Genomic DNA, 13,965 nt, shown 5'->3' on the forward strand with positions numbered 1-13,965 from the left:
GCTTCCACCATGAAATGTGGATTGAGAAAATTTAATTCTGGAAGGTAATTGCCCTTGTAAATCTGTAGTCTAAACCACAATCATCTGACAAAATAATTTGTATAATCAGGCGAGAGACGACCTGATATTCTTGTTGCATGTTTATTGAGGTGTGCCTCTGAAAGGGAAGTGTAATGTCATGTCTGTGTGACTGTTTATTAAAGGTAATTCCAGTTGAACTTGTTGTCTGTATGGGAATAGTAGAGCCCTGCAGCTCCGCCTCCTCTGAGCACATGAATGATTTAACAACACTGTAATTTACCTTCTCATGTGTGATGACATACTGTATTTTACTGCCTGGGCGTCTCTGACCCGGCCTGCCAGGTTACATTAGCGATACCATGCTGTTTTCATCTGTGTTTTATGGCTGTCATTGTTCAGCAGCTCTCAGTCAGCAGCGGGGGTGTTTAAAATGAAATTGCAAATTAATGGTGTCTTGCTGCTGTTCACATGAGCTAATTGCAGTCTTTTGTACTTTTGAACATATGAAAAGACGAGCTCTTACTCTCAGGGAAAAGCTGAATACTCTCTGGTGTTTACATGCTGCTATTTCACAGGCAGCCGTGCACGGAGGAGGACTGTTTATACAAAAACAGCAGCACCTGCATGAGGGTTTTAACTGCTGATTACTCATTGGTCAGCAGCATTGAGACAAGGAAGTTTTCTAACCTCCACCTCGCTAATGGCTTGTGGGAAATGTCCACCCTCGGGTAGATGTATGCTGTTATCATCAGCTTGTGATATTGAGTGCATTCCAGGAGGTCATGTGTGGTAGCTGCAGCTGGCATCCAAACTTTATTGCAGGTGAACAGGGGGAAGGGGAGGAAGGAGCGGGCTGTCCTCTTCATGCACCTGGGTGCCAAAGTTTCAAGACAGCATGTCCTCTGTCTGCAGAGCTGAGTAGATCAATCATTTCCGCAGATTATTAGTTTATGGCCACAAATTACCAAATCATGTGCCTCATAAAGTTATTGCATTCCATTCATTTAATTTGTGCGCTTCAAATACTTAATTTGACCTCGTTCCCTTGAACCACATCTAGATCATATCATGCAGACCGTAAACACAAACAGCCAAGTCAGATAAACCATTTACATCAACCTCTAAGTTGTAGGTAGTGGGTAGGAGAGATTTTTCCCACTTGGCACAAAGAATAGCATAAGTGTCAACAAACCAGTCCCAAATTTGTCATGAGGCAGTGTAGTGCAAATACAGATAATACCCAATGAAAAGCTGCACGTCGGACACTTCTGGCCTGCCTGTCAACGTCGGCTGGCATTATTCCACTTATACTACTACTGTCAGTGGAGAAAGTTTTCTATCTCCATCTTCTGCAACAGTGTTGTCACGATACTGCAGTTTCTAACTTTGATTAAATACCTTGAAAGATATCAGCATTCAGTACCATTGATGATACCAGTGGGAAAACTGATACAACACTGAGGGCATAAAATAGCAGATTTTTATTAAAATATAAATGTTACAAGGCTTTAACATGACAAGAAAATACCTAACCCTTTTAGAAACATTTTTTTCTCTTTACATCACGCCTTTAAAAGTAAATGAATGATCTAATTAACTAATCTTAGAAATTAAAGAGAAACTTATGTACTTTTAATGTGCGTGTCCAGTCAGAGTTGATAGTAAATCGACTGAAACAATAAATTCCTCAGTGTTTGCTATACTGGCAAAGAAAACTGAGCTGGGCAGCAGCGCCTACATGTACCAGGATGCATTGCCAACGCCCGTGTTGCTGTGTGTCACCACCCCAGCTGATAGCTATTACTTTGTTGGCTTAAACATAACCTTAGGTGACAAAATGCTGGACAGTTAAGAATGACAAATACACCAAAGAAGTAGTCATGTTCTGAATACAAGTTGCAAAGCCAATAGTTTGAGTATGTTAAGATTTTTTGCTTTTTTATCTAAATCAGTTGCTGTTTCTGTGGTCCTACGTGAACAAAAACCTTCCACAGGCTAAGATTAAGTTGGCTGTGTGTCAGGTCCACTGAGGTTTGAACTGTGGTGTTCAACATATGAACAGGCCTGATACGAGACCTGCCGCTTGATGCTTTTATACCTGAACTCTTTGGCCTTTTCATGTTACAATCTGAAAAAAAGTTGTTGGATCATGTGATCTTGAGGGATCCCATCACCTGGTTGTGAAATGTGAGCCCGCCGGGCGTCATCAGACCTGGAGGGATGCACGGAGAGGTATCTGTCAGCGTTTTCCACTCCAGCCGGGAGAAATGGAGCTGCCCGGATCTTCTCGGACGGGGAAGCCGGCATGAAAAGGAATTCTCTAGGAATGGCTGACATGTCTGCGGGCTTTCACGGAGCTGTCAGAGCAGTTCTCATCACATGACATGTACGGCTCTGAGAAATGCCTTGCACCTACTCAAGCGTGCCCTACATGCAGTCTGCAAGACCTTTGAGAGACGGCAGTTTCCTACAGTCATCATTTGGGAATGAATCAAAATGTTGGCATATTAGTAGAACAAACTTCATTTTTCTTGCATCCTTGAAATACAAGAAACACAAGTCATAACAGTTTCATTTGTATTTGCATAATTGAAATGCATAATGCCATTATTCATATCAGAATATACTGTTAGAGCCTCTATTTGCAGTTAAATGAAATTCACTGAAGGAAAAACTTTACTGAAAGGCTGTGCTTAATATTTCTAGATTTTTTTTCTTTTGTGGTGTGTTGGTCTATTTCTCGTCCTCTCTCTCTGTAAACATTGTGACTTCACATCAAGATATTTCCAGCAACAGTGGAGCTTACGTAAATTCAAGAACATTGTTTTTGTTTCCGCTCCTCAGACTTAAAGAGCATCTGTTTAGATTAACTGCACAGAGATTCAACGATCTTGGAGAAAGAAATCCATTGTGCTGGGAAAAAAAAAACATAAAGAGACAGAAGCCTCCACAGTCCATGATCCAGAACCTGAACCACAGCAGGATGAGAAGGCATGCTGGGAAATTATGGATATTACTGTAAAATACATAAATAAATAAGGTAGGCTGAGAGAAAAGGTTGAGCGATATACTTGCATGATCAAGAAATTGGGCTTCTTCAGCAGAAATCATTCAGTCAGATCAAGGAGAACTGGTTTCTGTAAAAAGCTGTCAATAAGCAGCTGATTGATTTTCTAATCAGAACTGCAGTGTTGTTCACTTTTTATTTGATCAGATGGTTCCTAAGTCAAAGTTCTGCCAATGTTAGATTGTGTTTTACTGAGACAAAGTTCCTCTTTGGCTGCTTGTGCTAAAATGTGAGAACGTATTTTGTTGAATGGAATGAAATATTTTTGTAGCTCACTTGCCTTAGACGTTGTATTTTCCAGCTCACTTTGTTTTTCCGTCTACCATGTGACACCCCAGTCTCCACACTTACTTCCCTACATCCTAATAGGTAACACATTCTTACTCACAACCAGTCAAATATGGCAGTTGGGTCATTGACTCCACCCTTCAAATTATGAAGTGCAGGGCTCTGCAGTCAGTAATAAATATGCAACGTCTAGGCAGACTGTCAAAATAAAAGCATAAAAACCACTTGGTTAGCTTTGGAAAAAGATGATTTGGATTAAAATGTTTGTTAGTTGTGTAAGTTAACACTTGTAATCTAATTTAAGTAATTCAAGTAACATGAGTAACTTCCGATTCTTAAGTTGTGAATTCGTCAGTGTTGACTCGGTTTCAGCCCTGTGGTCTGAAACATCCACTGACCCCACCTCCTCCATACTGGGGGTTGGAGGGAAAAATCAATTCTTAAATGCATTGTGATTCTCTCTTGAAAGGTTGTGAATCGATACACAAAAGTCAACTGGAAGTTGGAACCTAATTCTCTACATTATGATCACCTGTATTAATTTTGTAACTTTGGATGGTAAAACATACCAGATGTAAACATGTGCATTGTGTTTACATTATAAACAAGTTTGGTATGGATGGCTGAGTATGAACAACTGCAGATGGAGTCAATCTGACTGTTTGGAAGCTCTTTGACTTCTATGAAGTACTACACCAATTATGGGTCATATAAAACATGCTTTCTTTAAAAGTAGCAAGTGCTCACATAGTGAGAAAAAACAAATCTTGTAGAAATAATTTTATAATCGCATCGTAGCGCTGTGGATCAGAATTGGAATCAAACTGTGTTGCCAAAAGACTTTCTCTCTTTATACTCGGCGCATCAAAACATAACAGAAGGGGCACCTTCAGAAACGACGCTAGGGGGCTTCCTAGTTTGAAGAACGGGGGCAGTGACGAAGCTGCAGTATTTGATGCACTGGGAATGAGAACAGGGTGCAACAGGAAGTGGCTGCAATTGCAACAAGCTTTAAAGTTACAATCACAGACTTAATATAATAATATATCTTTATGTGCAGTTTATGATTTCAGCCCATGCACTACATTTACATGCACACCCTAAACCTGAGAAATCCTGTTGAGGCAGGAAAGGTGAGGCAGCCGTCTGTTCTGTTGTATGTGCCCTTTCTTATCAAGAAATATACCAACATCTGACGTGAGACATAACTTTGGGGTTTTTCCTGCAGAGCTTTTTAAATATAGTCTTGTGATTCTGATGCACACACACATTAGGTTATAATAATAGTCTCAGGCTCAGTCTAGTTCCTGTTATGTATTGTAATGTGAAGACTTTAATAGAGCACTGTGAGGCTTCTACTCTCTAAGTGCTGACTGATTCCCGTAACGTCTGAGGCTGCTCATTTAAAAGGCTTGATGCACAGAGCAGAGAGACCGTAAAGACATTATAGATGCAGTCATGGTGATGTTGCTGTATTGTTATTGACTGTGTTTCACCCTCCCCCTGCTTCAAGGCAAAGGTCAAGGTCCACCTCCTTACATCTGGGTTATAAGTGACTTTGATCAAGGAACATGTGTGTGAATATTGGCCCTAAAAACATTACACAAATCCTTTAGAGTGCTGCAGCCGCTGCAGGCAGGTGAGGAGAGGTTGCGTAAATCCTCTATAAACACAAGTATCTCTCCGCGGCAAGACCTCTGTGTTTTAACTATCAATAAAGCAGGGATACTACCTGAAGTCCTATATACACACGCTTTTATGGCTTCAAAGGGAGCTTTCTTCACTTTGTTGACCAGCTGATATGAAAACTGTGTGTGCGCAGGTTTCAAAGTGTTGATTTGTTTCTCTGAACCTCAGTTTATATCTTGACCTTTGAAACCAAATATGGATATCTTTGTGTGTATGCCAAGTATGCACATAAAAAGGGACATAATGACAAGGGGACCTTGAGGAAGAACATTAATATGGTTTATATGTTTAGGGAACTTATTATAGGGAACTTATTGTTCAAAGAGTCTGGCATTTGTCAAGTTAAACTTTGCACTTTCACTTATCTCAGGGCTGTGTGTCAAAAGCCACACGTTTTGTAGCTTATCAATTATTAGTGATTAATAGATTGTTTACTGTTCAGGAAATTTGCACAAATTTGCAACCCTAGTTGTCACCTGTTCAGTCCAGCTAGTGACCTTTGTTGCATAACACTCCATCTCCCCATTTCCTGTCTGTCTCTTTGCCCATTGCTGTCAAATGCTTCACAAAAAATCTTTTTAAAAAAAGACCCTCTTCAGCGTTATTATAGCATCCACCCCTCAATATTGCAAAGCAAAGTATTACCGGTACAACTGGGTAATTCATTTTACCATTATTAACTGACAGTGTACAAAGAATTTAAGATGGTTAACTGGAATTTTAACTTTCACATGGCCTCCAAATACAACAGAGACCAGCAGTTGTCAGAATTATGGTCAAAATATCAAAATGATATGACCTGTTTACTAATTAGATCAGCAGTTATTCAGTAAGTAAAGTACTGTAACTTTATTTGACACATTTTACTTTATCTGCTGCAGTATAGTCAAATTAGGGCCCCTGTGTAGAGACGCAGTTTAAACACTAAAAGCTCCTCTCACGCAAATGTAGACTAGTCTCCCTGCATTAAAAAGAAAGAAAAGCCTCCCCCTTTTCTGAACTGCCACTCTGCATAATATTTTCCATACAGTCCCTAAAGCAATAAGAAAATGGCTGTGGGAGAACTTCAATAACTTCTGCATTTGTTTAAACACCTGAAAACAAAATTATGCTCTCGTAGGTCAGGTGGAAATCTGTCTATGAATGTAAACCATCTCTCATGTTATGAAAATGAAGAAGCAGCACAAACACACACTCGCGCATGAAATATACACACAAATATGAACAAAACCATCAGTTGCTGAGCTGCTTGAATGTTTATAGTCGAGTGTTGTTGCTCGAGGCCTCATCATTTACCGACAGCTCTTCTCCACCTGAGCTGGAATAACATCATGTGCTTCACAAGCTGAAATCAGACTTCCTGTGCCTCATAAATCTGCTGCTGTGCCTCCCTGTGTGACAGATGAGATCTGATTTGCATTCGCGATTTGAATGTGTCTGCCTGCGTTGTTTGTGCAGCTCAGGCGGCTGAAAGTAAAGCAGGTTACTCTCATGCAGGAGCCACAGTTGAATTAGAAGTGCATCCCAGCAGCCATCAATCAGGAAGATGGCTGATGAATTAAATATGGAGCCAGTGAATAAAAGACCCCCACCCTGCGCCACACAGTGACAATCAGGGCTGGAGCTCTCAGTGAGACACTGTCTCTGTCTCTGTGTCTTTCTAGGAATAAAGGGGTCTGTAATGTAGCTCACATACTATTATTTAAATGCTATGCTTGTTGTCAATTTTGTTGCCATTTTTTCTGTTTTTGGCACAGAAATGATGACATTCCCATTCTTTGAATTTCTGCAAAAATCTTTCATGTTAGCAGGTATTCAGACATTGAAAACCAGGCTGGTCAACTGGTGCATACAGCTGTTTTTAATCTTTTCAACTCCGTGAGGACACCTACGTCCACGGCTGATTATATTATAGATTTATGATGAGAAAACTTGATGCAAAGTACTGAACTGCATCTCAAATTAATCTTCAGGTTCTCAGCTTTCAGATGATGTAACCACTTCTATTTGGCATATGACTGACCTGGTGTCTCCTCCTGAAGAAGGTAATAGAATATTTGAATTATTACAAAACATGCAATCTTAAAAAAATTACTTTGACTTTCATTTTTAATGCATCTTTTTTTTTAAAAGCTCCCGGCTGTTTTTGGTCTGAGGACCTGCTCAGTGTTTTTAAAATCCTCTCTCCAGCCCTGGTGATGACAACACACACTGTTGCTCTTGATGTGTTGTGCAGAAACTGTGGTCAGGTAGGTGGGGGTTGGATAAACGCATTCTATCCCCCACGTTGTGCTTTCTTTCACAGACACTCCTATTGAGCTTTGTCTGTAATGTTACGTAAGAGCAACAAGCACAGAAAAAGCAGCTCGCCGTCTCCATGCACGTCTGCCAACAGGCTTTTGTTTGAACACGCGCTGGAGAGCCAGCTCAGGTTGACTTTCGCTGCTCAGCTTAATCCCCCTGGAAGATAAACGCTGCATGATAAACACAACACTTTCTGCTCCGTCATCTTTTTCATATCTCTTTACTGTGTTTCGCCACATGGGGCCGTCTTAACAAGCTCAATATCAGCTACTAGACTAATTGAGGCCGATAATAGCTGTGAGAGAGAACTTAACGGATTCTCACACCCATCTAAAGTGTTTTCTTCTGCCTGACAGTGTTGTTTTCCTGCTCCTGCCTCCAGTAATGGGAGTGTTTAGAGCTAATGTCAGTCCCAACATGCACGAGCATGCCGCCGCTGCCACGCTCAAACTGAGCTTTCAGCTGCTGCTGGCTGGCTACTGTGGCAAATACTCAATAAGCCTTAGCGCTGTTTGCCAAGTCTTTTGAGGTTTTACCCTGAGTCACCTCTTCTGCTTGCTGGAAAGCTGTACTGCAGTAACCTCTGCTGGAGATGCAGTAGAGGAGGAGGGGTGGGGGTGCGGTCGGTGCCGCTCACATAACATATTGCTCTTCCGCTGGGTTTGTAGTAGCGATGAAGCAAGCTGTGTGTGTGGATTTACGAGCATGAATTGGGTAATCCAGTGGGCAGAAATTACCCCGCTTTATGGAGAACTTTAATTCTGGTGTGGACCCTGCCAGAGCCTGTTAAGCTTCTCCAAGAACAAACTCAATTGCACATGTTTTTAAAGCAACGGGACGGGGGCCAGTTTCAGGTTGAGGCAAACGGCCTAGTCAGAACTGCTGCTTCTATTCCAAGAACCAGACCATTCGTGAAAAAAAAAAGGCAATTGCAAAACACTCCTTGATTTGTAAACCTTCTCCTCTCTGTGAAAGTTTCCTTTGATGCCAAAACTGTGGATGAGTGACTGAGTGAGTTTGTGGATGAAACTAAGCGATTGTAGTTTGGAATTTGAAGGTTCAGCGAATCAGCAGCCCACTCCCAGTGTCCACCCCACGCCCGAGCTCTGAAACCTCGCAAACTTAGATTGACGTCAACGCGAGGAATGAAACAGCACTTTCACAACAAGCATTTCTGTGGCCAGTACAGCATGAGGCTCAAAGTGTTTCTTTTTTTCACTTTCTGGATCGAAATCATTAGTGGTGTCGTCTCATAAAAATGGACTGAAATGCATCATGCCTTCGTGGAATAAAGAAGTACAGTTTTTGATTTTGGACTTGTCTGTCTACCAACCCAGATCGTCATTATTTGAATGAGACACAATGAAAACCCTTTTTTAATGCATTTACGAACAGCTCAGACAAATCCAACTGATTCTACCTTTTACAGCACTCTAGTTAAGGCCCTGAATTCAAAATCCTACTTGAAGCTGCAATAATCAAGTTTATATTAGCAAAAGATAAATCTCTTTAAACCGATATCAGCTTGAAAGCAGAATCTGTTGGCAAGGGACAAGATTTTGGTATTAGAAGCATTCTGGACTCTGTTTGGAGTCTAGGTATTATTGACCAATCATGCTTTGGTGGCATGCTCACAAGTGTTTCTTCTGATGCAATGTGCAGCTATTTTCAGCCAAAAACCTCAGATTAACCAACTGTACGCCGCCTGTCCATGATGACCAAACAGCTGACAGACAGAGTTAGTCGGACAAAGTGGAGCATTTAGCAACTAAAGAACCAGATATCTATTTCAGGAGCTGGGGGAGACCAAAAACAGAGCTAAAATACGGAGCGTGAATATCGAAATTACACTCATCAAGTGCAGAGAAACACAATTCCAAATTGTAATGTTGCTCCATGATTGCTGGATGTGTAAATATGCAACTTTTTGCATACACAAAAGCAGCTTTATAAGGTGATGATAATGTCAGTCTTGTGTACACTGCTGAGTACAGAAATATTAGTAGAAAAATAAACTTGGAAAAAGTTCATGCAGAAAATGTGTTATATATAAGCAGTGTGTAACAGGTACAGTGTTTGCCTCTGAAATGTCGAGGAGTAAAAGTGTAACGTTTCATAACACAGAAATTTTAAGGTCTGGGTCAGTTAAAATTACCTGTAGGTGCACTACTTGCGTAAATGCACATATTAGGTACATTCCACCACTGACCACAGACTAATGGAAAGAAAGCATAGAGAGCCAAATAAGTGCGAGAGAGCCTTTAATAACTTGTGTTGTTTTCACTGTGGGAAAACCCGGAGCCATCCTGGACTTGAGTCAGAGCCTGTGAGTCTGCAGGGCCGGACACTGGGACCGAGCCAGGATTTAAAGAGCATCTTCCTGTTCAAAACAGACGCTGGAAAGCAGACGTCACACACAGGTTTATGAGAGGGACGTTTTACCCGAATCCGCCTGTGCAATTCATCGATGAGTCGTCCTTTCTTTACCGTGTGAATGTCGCATGAATTGAGAGTATGGAAAGCAGCTGTGTCATCAATCAGTCGCTCAGAGGGGAGACAGCCTTTGATGTTTCATGCAGATTTTCTACAATTATGACTCAGCATGGATGTCTAACTCTACAGGGGCTGTGAAATTAGTGAATCGGGGTAATCACTGCAGCGTTACGTAACAATGTCTGAAGGAATTTTCCTGCACTTTGCTGCTGCAGGAGATAAAATCTTAGAGTGAGGGTCAGACTGTTTCGACTTATCTGATCAGTTCACTGCAGCATTGACACACAAAGTACACTCTTAAGTAGCTAACTAGAACCATACAGGGTTCTTCGGCTGGTGCTCATAGAACACTGCTGGTTATAGGTACAATTGGAATCCTCTTAGGGGGTTCTACCTAGAGCCCAACATAGAGTTACCTAGAACCATGTGTGAAAGGCTCCACTCAGAACCCCCAGTGAAAGATTCTACAGAGAACCCCTGCAGGGTGTAATGGTTCCACCCAGAATCCTCTCCTGGGATTTTGTCCAGAATTGTTGCACCTTCTAAGGGTGCCAACAAGAACCCACCCAGGTGGTTCTACCAAGAAACACTTTTATATTCCAAGTGTTTCATCTAGAACCTACCCTGGAGGTTTTACCAAGAACCATTTTATATTGAAAGGGTTTCATCTAGAACCTACCCAAGGCCTTTTGTATTCCAAGGGTTTTATCTAGAACTTACCCAGGGGGTTCTACAAAGAACCATTTTATATTAAAAAGGCTTCATCTATAACCTAGCCAGGGGGTTCTACCAAGAACCGCTTTATATTCAAATCTAGAACCCACCCAGGGGGCTCTAAAAATAGCCTTTGTATAAGGGTGTCAACTACAACTCACTTGTCTCCTGAGGGTTCTACAAAGAACCATGTTATATTCTACAGATGAGGCAAAAACACAAGAACACAAAAATACCATTTGAAACATGGGTATACATTAGAATATTTGAGGTTCTTAACATCCATGCTTTTAACAATGCTTGAGTAACTCTGTCCTCCAAAAAGGGTTCTTTAGAAGCAAATGATTCTGGGTAGAACCCCGGCCCTTCAGGAAGAACCCCTTTAGAGCACTTATTTCTAAGACTGTGGACAAAATGCTTTTAAACACAAATGGCTGCTGTTAGGAATGTTTGTCCCATCAGCGTCTTTTGTTTGAAACAATAAATGATTAGAACCAATAAATAAGAATAAAATAATCATAACATGCCAAGGGATGTGCGATAATGTAAAAGCTTTTCATGCTGCTTTTCTTTCTGCACAAACTAATTTTAAGTGGCGACTGCAGGGCCTTGTTTCTCTAAGTCCGGACCCCCTTTTGCTCTGAGCTCTGTTTGTGTTATTAAAAATGACGTGCACAACAGGCCAGCCTTGTTAACCTTGGACTCCCCCATAGAGGAGGAAGAGAAGCCTTGCCACAGGATCCAGTGTGTTCATCCCAACATGTAATTCAATGTTTTATTCAGGCATGAAATTTTATTTGAGTATTTTATCAAATGGAGCCTGAATTATTTTAAGGATTAATGTGAAATGAAGCACAAATATTTACTTGATAGATTATATTTTATAGTTTTGATGATGTTGATGTAGACATGAGAAGCCTTGATTGATAATAATTACAGGGAAATATCTGACTCTTTAGCTGCTAAATCGCCCACTGTGATTTTTTTTTAACTGAAAATAGGTGCTTGCTGTGGTAAAAAATGGTGCTATAAGAGCCAAAACAGCAAAAAATGTGGTTCGGACAGTTAAACAATGAGCTGAAACTCACTATAAATCTCGGTTAAGCCAATGTTTTTACTTTGTCATACATTGTTATTATTAAAAAACATAAAACAAATAAATTTATTAGAATAATAGGATTTTTTTTATCTGTCAAATATTGGTATCACCCACTAAAACTCAATATCAATATCATATTATTGCAGATTCCCTTTGATATTGTAATAAATGTTGTCAAGCATAAAATAATTTCAATCCACCGTTTTGAGAGAGTTAGCAACACAGAGGATTTCCAGTGACAGATTATGTATGTATTTTTTAGCTGCCAATAGGATTAAATATATACATATATATCTTTTATTATTTGAATTCTGAATCCCTTGTCTAATAGTATCAACCAAACAGATTTGAGGATTTAAAGATATAAATGTGCAGGGATAAAACATCTGACTATAAAGGTGACATGATCAAAACACATGCAAGAAAAACTAACCTCATGCTTCACACAGTGGCATCAGAAAAGTGATAATCCTGTTTGTGAGTTAGTGATTTCAGCTGTCGACCTTTGCTGCACGCCTCTGTCTCTCATATTTGTCCTGTAAAATCAGCATAACTCCCATCAGATAAATGATGAATGACCGCAGTGTTGCGATAACTTCCAGTGATTCTTTGAAGGGTAAAATGCCAGAATCCTGCAGTGATAACGGAGCCAGATAACGATTTATCTTGCTACTTTGCAGTTTTAACCTCTTACAATAGAGCGGAGACAAACAGAGCCACGTGGTTGCAGAGGTGTGATAATAAGACAGGGTGTTATTTCTCCCACATAAGCCTTTCCATATTCTCTCCTGATAGTTATTTCTCTCTCTCTTTTTTTAATTTTTGTAAAACATTTACTTCACCAGGAGATTCCCATTGAGAATCTACTTTTCAAGAGCCGGCAAAGACAGTCAGCAGCATAAATAAAAAAAAAAACATCATTACAGACAAAAAATAAACTAAACAAGCATGGGGAAAAGAGAAATTTCTCAGAGTCAGTTGCATAATCAGCTAATTTAAAAACCTTAACAACCTAAGGACTCTGCCGCTAATTCTTTCACGAAATTAATCCATTGAGTTTCCAGTCATTCTGCCCCCAAATACCCCTCTTTCCAATTTCCGTTCAAGCATTTTGGGACAGAGAGCATAAAGAAGTCATGAGAATGCAGAGAGTCCTCTGTGGTACTTTTCTGTGTGATAAAGACATCAAGATAGTCGGGGGGGGAAACCAAGATTTGCTTTTATAAATAAAGGCGTACCAATGGAGAAGCCATCCTACCGGAGAGTGCAGCTCATGGTGGTGAGTCAGAAATATTACATCCATATTACAATTTGGAATAAACGTGGAAAGCTTGGGGTCATGTATATGCAGGTAAACCCACTAAAAATAGGCTATTGACCTTTTTCCTATTTCCTGTTTGCCTTTCTGTTTTTTACTTCTGAAGTGCGCTGAGAATCCGCTCATGTGTGCAGGAGAGCAGAGACAAAGGTGTTTTTAAAACTGTCTGTGCGTTCAGCTCTCAGTACTTTTGTAGCTTTGTACTGAATCTCCGCGGCTTGAAATTTAGCGTCTCTCCTGTGTCCCTGTTTGTACTTTCAGATGTTATTTACCGTCTCACGTTTGCTTTCAGCTTTTGCTTTCAAATTACTGTTCCTGAAAACACTTTTACCTGATTTTGTTGCTTCATAATTAAAGCTTTTAAATAACAAAATTGCACAGGTCTTTTATTGCGAAGTATTTATATAAAGTAAAATGTTTATACGCTGTTCAGCTGCTGACTATGGATGAGCAGCCATGGGTTCGACTCCCACCTGCAGCCCTTTGCTCTGTGTCATTCCCCTGTTCTCTTTTCCCCTTTCCTGTCATGTCTTCAGCTGCCCCATCAATAGAAGCATAAAAGGCCAAAAAAAGTGGGAAAAAAAGAGATGAACTCTTCACCAGTAAACGCACACCTTCACCTTCATTGCCTCCTCAGAAAAACAGGTTAGAATAGCACGTTCATCTGGGTGTTATGTTCCCATCAGAGCTCGAGACAATAAATACCCACGACTACAGAAAGTCATTCAGCCTGGAAGTAAATGCAGATTGTACCCTTTTCTACTGAAAACCAAAGCCAGATGTTAGTGAGTGTTAACTGTTTTTTTTTGTCCAGTGTTTAAGTGGTTTTAGTGGGATATCATGCTGACCTTATTTCACTAGAATTCAACTTGGATCCTTTTTTTTGTGTGTGTTGCTTCCGTAATTGCTGTATTGATTTATTAAAAACACTGTGGAGTTTGGGACGTGAACTTGTGTCATCTTCTGAAGGAG

The 13,965-nt window shown here is 40.4% G+C and overlaps 1 protein-coding gene across 3 annotated transcripts in view; it reads left to right on the top strand.

The window, feature by feature from the left end:
- Nucleotides 1-13,965, top strand: part of nrbp2b (nuclear receptor binding protein 2b) — a 41,048-nt gene that overhangs the window by 8,588 nt on the left and 18,495 nt on the right. The window lies entirely within an intron of this gene.

The sequence above is a fragment of the Lutjanus erythropterus genome, chromosome 21, assembly GCF_056507025.1.
Source record: "Lutjanus erythropterus isolate fLutEry1 chromosome 21, fLutEry1.hap2, whole genome shotgun sequence".
NCBI classification, from domain to species: domain Eukaryota; kingdom Metazoa; phylum Chordata; class Actinopteri; order Lutjaniformes; family Lutjanidae; genus Lutjanus; species Lutjanus erythropterus.